The sequence below is a fragment of the Megalobrama amblycephala genome, unplaced genomic scaffold (genome assembly GCF_018812025.1).
Source record: "Megalobrama amblycephala isolate DHTTF-2021 unplaced genomic scaffold, ASM1881202v1 scaffold417, whole genome shotgun sequence".
Lineage (NCBI taxonomy): Eukaryota > Metazoa > Chordata > Actinopteri > Cypriniformes > Xenocyprididae > Megalobrama > Megalobrama amblycephala.
In genome coordinates this window covers 1-8,882 of record NW_025953366.1, presented here as the reverse complement: position 1 = coordinate 8,882, position 8,882 = coordinate 1, and the positions used below count along the sequence as shown (strand labels likewise).

At 38.0% G+C, this 8,882-nt stretch overlaps 1 long non-coding RNA gene across 1 annotated transcript; it reads left to right on the top strand.

Annotated features, from left to right (window-relative positions):
* The first annotated feature begins 5,422 nt into the window (after positions 1-5,422).
* Positions 5,423-8,872, top strand: LOC125261484. The gene is made up of 4 exons (XR_007183320.1): positions 5,423-5,784; positions 6,140-6,207; positions 6,343-6,386; positions 8,726-8,872. It is a non-coding gene; the product is annotated as an uncharacterized LOC125261484 (long non-coding RNA).
* Positions 8,873-8,882: the final 10 nt, after the last annotated feature.

Genomic DNA, 8,882 nt, shown 5'->3' with positions numbered 1-8,882 from the left:
TATAACAAACGTGCTTTACAAACACAAAGCTGGAGCAGCCAGAGAATAATTAACAATAAAAGGTAAAGAGTCAAGAGCCCAACTAAAGCAAACGCTGACCTCTTTCATGGTGACTTGAAATGAAACATTCATAAAACATTAATTAACACCTTTTTTCTCTCTTTCCTTCAGTGATTCTGCTTATTAACATCAGGTGACTCCACTAATTGTCAATCATCACTCAATCATCAATCAATTATCTCATTCACTTTAACACTGCTTCAGTGTTACTTTTTAACACCCGGCAAGATGGACTCATATGGAATGTTTAAAAATGTGTTTAAAATGAAATGTTATAAAATGTGAAAATGAAAGGATTTAATAAATTCTGATTTTAATTCAGCGTGTATGTGTGTAAAATATATATATCTCATTATAGTCAACGATTGTACGCTGTCAAAGGCAATTTTGTACCCTTTTTGAAGGGTCAATTTTTGTACTGTTAAATAAAGGTACAAAATTGTCACCAAAGGTACAAAACTGGTCTCTTAAGGTACAAATCACAAGGGTACAAATTTGTACCTTTGTACCATTGTACCCCTAAAGGTACAATTTTGTACTTTTTTTTCTGAGAGTGCAGAAACAGCTGGACTCCAGCAGAGAAACATGTTTTGCAGGTATCATTTTGTCAAATTGTTGGATTTTGAGGTCAAATCATACCGTATATATTGTATTGTTATATATTATGTTGACAACTCATCAATTAAATATTTACCATCTTATATTCTGCATAATTGGGTGTTTTTAAATAAACAACACTGACAAAAACTGTACTATAAAACTATATATGTTTTAGGGCTGGACAATATGACGATATAACATTAATATAAGTGATTACGCGGATTTAAAGCTACCTATATTGTAGTTATATAAAATATTCACAGGCAGATTTGCTTTATGTATTTCCCTGTCATCGAAATCAGGCACATATAAATGTCAGGAAACACCTGGCTGCATGTCAATATCCATGGATTAGGTTTATTTTTATAAGTTGTAAGGAACACATTCAATTCCAACCTTTAGTGTAATCATTTGTTTTACTCACGTTTTCGCAGTTTCCTCTATTAAATCCAGTCATGCAGCAGGTTCCACTCAGTCCAGCTGAGGGAGCGCGTTTTCGTCGGGAAAGTGACGTCGATGCATACCCTCTATACAACATGCGTTCTCTTTCTTAGATATATAACGATCCAAAACTGACTGTGTTTATCTGAATAATTGCCAAGACGAGCATTTTGACATAATTTTGTATGTATTTGATCTTTTAAGCGCAGTAAGCCACTCATTTTGGTGACTCTGTTTGACTTCTGTCTCTGTTTGAGACTGAGCGTGGCTTATTCGCTCCACAGTGGTGCGCGCGCTTTCGCTGTGAGCGCGAAACCTGCGGGAACCGGAGCGAATGTACGGAGCCCTACGGAGCCCCGCACGTCACCCATAGGAGAAAAAAAAACAATCCGTGCCGACGGTTTTGCAATCCGTTCCCTCAGTTTATAAACCGTGCTCACGGATTCTTAAACTGTTCCCTCGGTTTAACAAATCGTGCCCACGGATTAATAAACCGTACCCACGAATTTCCAATCCGTGCGCTCAGATTTCGCAAACCCGTACCCTCGGTTTTTAAATCCGTTCCCACAGATTCATAATCCGTGCGCACGCTTTCACAATCCGTTCCCACGGTTTTGTAAAAACTGCCGGATTTGTGGCCCCGCCTCCAATCTTTGCCGGCAGATTCAACCAGGCCACCTATTTAGGTGCGGGATGCAATAAACTTTATTTTATTTTATTTTACAAAATGGAGAATTTCCTGAACTTCCATTCAGAATTCATTTGAGAATTTCCGTTATTTTTATCTTTTAAAGTCCATTTTGGGTAAAAAGCTTAGTATAATAAAACCACCAAAACAAGTCTTCATGTTCAGACTGAATAGTACACAAACATTTCTAAAACTGTAAAAAGTTTTTTTTTTTTTTTTTTAAATAAAGCATTCATTAATTATTTTATGATAAACATACTGTCTTAAGTGCACTCATTTATAGTCATAAATAATAAAAAATAATGAATGAATAAAAATAATTAATAAAAAAATACATTTAAATAATAAATACAATAAATAATAATAATAGTTGTTGTTGTTATTATTATTAGCCTATTGTTACATTTAGGCTACATGCATTTAGAAGAAAAGAGGAACAAAGAAATTAAAAGTCAGTCATAATACACAATACCAGGTTTATTGGGCGATAATAATAAAGTGCTAAGATTATCACAAATAAACACAAGATTTTGAAGCACAGTTAATATAATTTGATGAATAATACACAATAAAACAATAAGATTCGTTAACACGTACCTGGCCCAGGTGAAAAAAATCAACACGTTCTCACTCCCAACTCGTCACATATGGACGCTTGGTCAGGACCCCTTGGCGTCACATATTAACGCACTGGGTACCCCCTTGGCGTCATTTTTCAACGAGCAGGGCAGTCCGATAGACTTCAATGGAACTCTGAACCGGAGCCTGCGGCGTTGAAATTTGACGTCTTGGGTAAACACACCGCAGCCCGTTGTCTGCTGTGGATGGATCGAGACTACAATAAATAAGAATAGATAGGAATAGGCTGCAATAAATGATCTATGCCGAGTGTGGTCAAATGGCGGCCCCCATATCATCTTTATCTGGCCACCCAACTGGTTTTTAATGTTAAGAAATCCCTCGCAGTCTGATATTAAAGTGCCCTCTGAGAAAAAGGGGGAGCGTTCACAGAAAATGAACAACGGTGAGTTTAACAACGGTCATCGTGTGTGCGACAGCATTCAGCGGTGAGTTTAACAACGCCCCACTGCAGCTAAAGCATCATTCAGAGGTGAGTTTAACCAAAACAACGCTCAACTGCAGGTAGAACAGCATTCAGAGGTGAGTTTAACAACGCTCCACGGTGCGTGTAGTAAGAAGTTTAAGCGTTTTCTGGTCACAGGGTAAGTGACTAATTAGGGTGCATGCTGGATAATGTATTTTTATAGGACTCTGGTATTGATAAATAAATATGTATATATGCTTGTGTTCGATTAATCAATGTCTTGTTTGTTTATTTATTTATTTATTAAAAATCCTCAAAATTAATAACGCTGACGTCATTGTATGGCGCGATCGCGATCCCAAGGTCCATTGCGATTTTCCACTTGGTAAGTAGAAAAGTTAATTAATAGAGATCGAGACTATTCTTAAATTCACACACTAAAAACTGTAGAATCAGGTCAAGTTGTGTTTAGAACTTTTAGAAGTGTAAGGCAGCAATTTATTAGGACGGTTAATGATAGAAAACTTTTTTATATATATATAAATTACTTGCTGCACCAAATGTGCAGTAGGCTAGCAAAGTTAGCTAATTAAATTCAAGTTAATTTTTTTCGCATATAATCATGAAGGTGCAATCATGGGGAATACAAGATTTTCAGTACTGATGTGTTTCCAGTTACCTATTTATAAATGGTCCGGTAAAAAACAGGGTTGCCAGATTAGTTTGTTTCCAGCCCAGTAATTGTTTAAAATCCACAAATAATCTGACAATAAACGCCTAAATATTATCTATAATAAACAGTAGAAACAAATTCATAACAACATTATTGTGTCTCAGCACAATTTCTCAGTTTTCTATTTCTTTCTTTTGTATTAAAATAACAAAATTCCACCTGCCCAAGCCCATTTATTCACACATGGTGTAACCCAAAATCAACCAAATGGGTGGAAAACTGTCCAATCTGGCAACATTGATGAAGAATACTGGTGTAAAGTGTAAGGCACAGGTGTCAAACAGGGTCGCAGCCCTGCAGAGTTTAGTTCCAACCCTAAATAAATGCACCTTACTCAGCTAATCAAGTCCTTAAGGCTTATTTAAAAGTTAAAGGTATGTTTGTTGGAGCAGGGCTGCGGCCCTCCAGGAACAGAGTTTGACACCTCTGGTGTAAGGTATTCAATTCTTAATATATTTTTTTTCTCTCTCATCAGGTCTTTCGAATTTGCCTGCTCCTTATTCTAAACCCAACCACACAGACAAACACACACTCACTCACACAATAAAGGCACTTATAAGAGCCACGTCTGTCCTGTTTACCTGTCTGTGCTGTAGTTTACTTGTCAGTCTCTTTTTAGCTCTCTCTAATCTTTATCTCTGTTTTTATCTTTATTTGTTTTATTTGATCATCTCTCCAGTTCTCTTAATAGTTCCTAAAAATCCTCTTTATTGTAACAGTTTGTCAATCTGTTGTTTGTTTGTTATATTTCTTGTCTAGTCATGACAAGGCCCAAATTCAGGTCCTGCCCTTCTTGCCAGACTCCCAATCAGGCAAGCAGGAAAACCTGTCATGTCTGCTTTGGAAGCCTGTCCACCAAAAAAAAAATAAATGAAAAAGTGGCATCACTGGATAGCCAGTGGGGGAAATCTGTCCTTAAAAGCAGAAATGCTGGGCGTCTAATTGATTCTGCCCGTATTGCAGTAAGTAAAATAGTTCATATTTCATAAATTAGTGTGAAGTAAAACTGAAAGGCCATGTTTTTCATATACTGAATATCATACTAATATGATCTGGCCTTTACAAACATAGTCTTATTTCATACATGGAAGAATCCATCTTTACTTATAAATTTTGCTAAAGAGTTACAAAATTGTATTCTGTGTCAAGTATTAAGTAAGTCATGATGGCAATGGCAGAAACTAGCAGTACCTCTGGCCTTACCTTATATTGATGATCGATTGTATACAGTTCAAGAGTAATGTGTCTTCTAAAATAATCTTAATGAAACGGGTTATGGCTCATTTTATTGCATTGTTTTTCATTAAATAAAATTGCTTTTAACAGTGCTAATGTTTCTAATACTTCAGTGGGTGTTGCTAACTAATGTGTGATAACTGCTTTTGTTCATTTCAGGTGCAGAAACTTGAGGCTGTTGGATACAAGCCAATTTTATTTATTGGGAAACAGGACAAAAGGGCTTCAAATAAGTGGGTGGCAGATATTATTACACATCTGCACCACACTCCTGTCACCAAAATTCTTTTGGAGAAGATGCGGAGGGCTTATGAGTTTATCTTAACAAAAGGTAAGAGTAATGTTTTTGTTTAGAAATTATGGTTATTTAAAATACATGTATATTTCTCTGTTACTATGTACAAATTAAACTTGTATTTTAGCAACCTCCACAGCACAGCAGCCAGAGAGTGTTGCCGCGGAGCAACCGGAGAGCGTCGCCGTGGAGCAGCTGGAGAGCCAAACCATGGAGCAGCCGGAGAGCCTCACTGCGGAGCAGCCGGAGAGCATCGCCGTGGAGCAGCCGGAGAGCATCGCCGTGGAGCAGCCGGAGAGCCAAACCATGGAGCAGCCGGGAGCAGCCGGAGAGCGTCTCCGTGGAGCAGCCGGAGAGCCTCACTGCGGAGCAGCTGGAGAGACAAACCACGGAGCAGCCGGAGAGCCTCACCAAGCAGTCTGAACCCGTATTTGTTCTGAATCTTGTTCCTGTGTCTTCCTCACTCTCTCCAACCTTTCTCTCTCCTCCTTCCTCTGCTACTCCTACAACTGTTCTTCCTTCACTTTCTTCCCCTCCTCCACCTCCACTGCGGCAGAGGAAAAGAAGGTTAAACACCTTTACCGCGTCACACTCTACCACCCCTGTCTCTACTCCATATCCATCTCCCTCTTCCATTTCCAAGCCTTTGAGTCAGGAGGTGCCACTGGTAAAGAACAGAAGAAAAGGTAACTTTTTGCATGGTACATCTTACTCCACACTATTAATAAATTTGCTCCCAGTCAAAGCTGACTTCATGTAAATTGGATTCATTCAGCTAACCAGGACATTGGTAGCCAGTTCACAGTATTTTGTTATTTACGTAGTTGTTTAGCTGTGGTTTAGTGGCCAATGTCCAAGGGTTGAGGGAAACCAATCCAGTACATTTTGCTTGATTGACAAAAACGGGGACAAATTCACTTTGACACAAATGGAAAAGACTGCATATCACCTCACATGTGAAATTATAAATATGGGCTTGTGTGATTCAGCTACAAAGCATGGCATTCGTGGCTTAATAAACTTGTCTTTTCATTATTTCAGGTTGTCGAAAATGTAGTAGGCAGAAGGTTTTCCTTTTTGATAAAATAACTGGGGAACGGATAAATGAGGTAAAATGTCTTATTAGGCCATGTGCTGGACTCAGTGACTGATTTGTGACTGACTCTGACCTTTAAAAGATAATATCCAGTGATTGCTTAAACAGTTAAAGTAATTATTACGTGTGTTTGTTTGTGTCTGTGTAGGGGAAAGCTGAATTGAAAGTTCACTGGTTGCCTTGCACTGTGTGGTAAGTCATGTTTTATTTCCTTTTTAATTCCATTTCAATGCAATGGATTAGTCCATTCCATGACCCAATACAATGTTGGCAAAGTTCAACTGCTGTCTTAAAAGCAGCATGGAAGTTCATGTCAGTGATGTCCAGTGTTGGCAAAGTAATGCATTACAATATTGCATTACTCCCTTAAAAAATAACTAATTGCGTTACTTAGTTACTTTTTATTTGCATTACTTTTTTCACCTGGGCTTGTTTGTTTGTATTTAATAACAACAAAAAATATATATTTTGGCAAATGTTTAAGGCTCTTTCACACCAAATGTGAAATTAATAAGCCTTAGGCAGAAGGAAATGCATATCCATTCCTGTACAGTGGAGGGCGTAAATGTGAGTAAATGTTCACATTTAGTCTAGATCAGGGGTGGCAAACCCTGGTCCTGGAGAGCCTCAGTCCTGCAGAGTTTAGCTCCAACCCTGATTTAAAAACTCACCTGATGTAGCTTTCTAGCAACCTTACAAACCTTGATTATCTTGTTCAGGTGTGTTTGATTAGGGTTGGAGCTGAACTCTGCAGGACTGTGGCTCTTCATGACCAGGGTTTGCCACCCCTGGTCTAGAACTACAACATCCATGATGTTCACACAGCGCACACAACACCTCTTTAGCACTTTATTTCTCTCAACTTTAGGACAGGAGAGGTGTCAGTCAATAAATGTGAAAAAGTAACTTGTGTTACTTATTTGAAAAAGTAACTTGGATATTTTGTTATAAGCTCCCTGATCTTGGCAGTAAATAATCCTCTGAGGTAGCCTGTAGAGAAACTGGTGTGAGGTCGATGGTCAGTACTCTGATTTAAATAGCGATGAGGCAGAGGCATTGGGAAGAGCTAGATCTGGCAGGCATGCCCTTGAAGCCTCTGGTCTTGCATCCTGAGGATGAGACAGAAAAACAAACAGAAAGGTATTGGTGCAGGTGCCATTCACTTAAAAAAAAAGAGTTATAGTATGTAAAGTGTGTGTGTGTGTTCTTGTATACATGGTTGTATACAAGGACACAAATGTGTATAATGACATGGGCATTACAATGTAAACATGGTTTATGAGGACACACTAAACAGTGTTTTTTTGAAATTCAAAAATGCAGACAGTTTCCTGTGATGGGTAGGTTTAAGCCAGGCACACACTGAACAATTGTAAGGCTTATTATGACTGTAATTTGATACTTACGACTGATCATGCCCAAGTGTGTCAAGTCATAGCCAGTTGCGTTTAGTCAGCGTTTACAGTCGCATTTAAATTCCTTGTGTAAGTATTTAAATGTGCTTTAGTCGAAGAAAATGTCTTTGTGTATTGAGCTCAGAATGTTTCAGCTAGTAGTTAAGTGTGTCCCTGGCTATAGGGGCAGAATATACAGTTTGCTAATGTAGAATATACAGTTTGTACAGTATAAAACATTACGCCTATAGAATGTCCCCACAATTCACAAAAATAAACGTGTGTGTGTGTGTGTGTGTGTGTGTGTGTGTGTGTGTGTGTGTGTGTAACTGAAATGAGTCTTGAGTTTGGTTGTAAACTGACTGTCTCTAAATTTGGAATGCTTGGAAGACTATTCCATAGTTTCAGAGACAAATGGGAGAATGATCTACCTCAACTTTATTTAGAATATTATATGAAGATCTTGGAATTCTGTGATTGAAGCGGACACAAGGTATTGTTGGTAATGAGGAGCTGGAACATCCAGTGCTTTTCAAGTAATTAATATCATTTTAAATTAGTTGACAAGCAGCCAATGTATTGACAATAAAATGATGCTGATGTGATCATATTTTCTGCTTCTAGTAAGTGGTCTAGCGGCTACATTTTGAACTAGCTGAAGCTTATTGAGCCTGCAGGACATCCACCCAATGCATTACAATAGTAGCAGTGATTCATCCCCCAAATTTTTCAGCATCTGAAACACTAAGCATGTGTCATATTTTAGCAAAAGTTCTAAGATGGACAATCCTGTTGTACATGTGCTGGAAATGTGATTTTCAAAGGACAGATTGCAGTCGAGCATAAGATCTGTGTTCTAAACTGTTCTAGTACAATATTTAAATCTGAGATGTAATGTTGTATAAGTATAAAACTGTGTAAAATGAAAATATGCCAGTTAAGTCCAATTACCTCAAATTTGTATTTAAGTAAATTACTGAGTAAATGTGCAGTTACATTCCACCACTTGGGTTAACCAGGATTAAAGCTGCTTTAACAAGCATCGTTAAATGTCATCTCTTTAATTTAAACATGACAGTGATCTTGATTTTTGCTCTGTGTTCTAATGACATTATGTACACTTATGATGTTTTACAGTGGCAAAACCTGGGATGACACATGGGAGCCTGCGAGTGAATTCCAAAACATTGTGCCAAAGTCCCCACATCCCAACCAGCTTTCAGCATGACAACATCACCATAAACACCTGGACTCATCAATCACCCTTCAATGCAGTTTATTTTTGAGTGTTTTT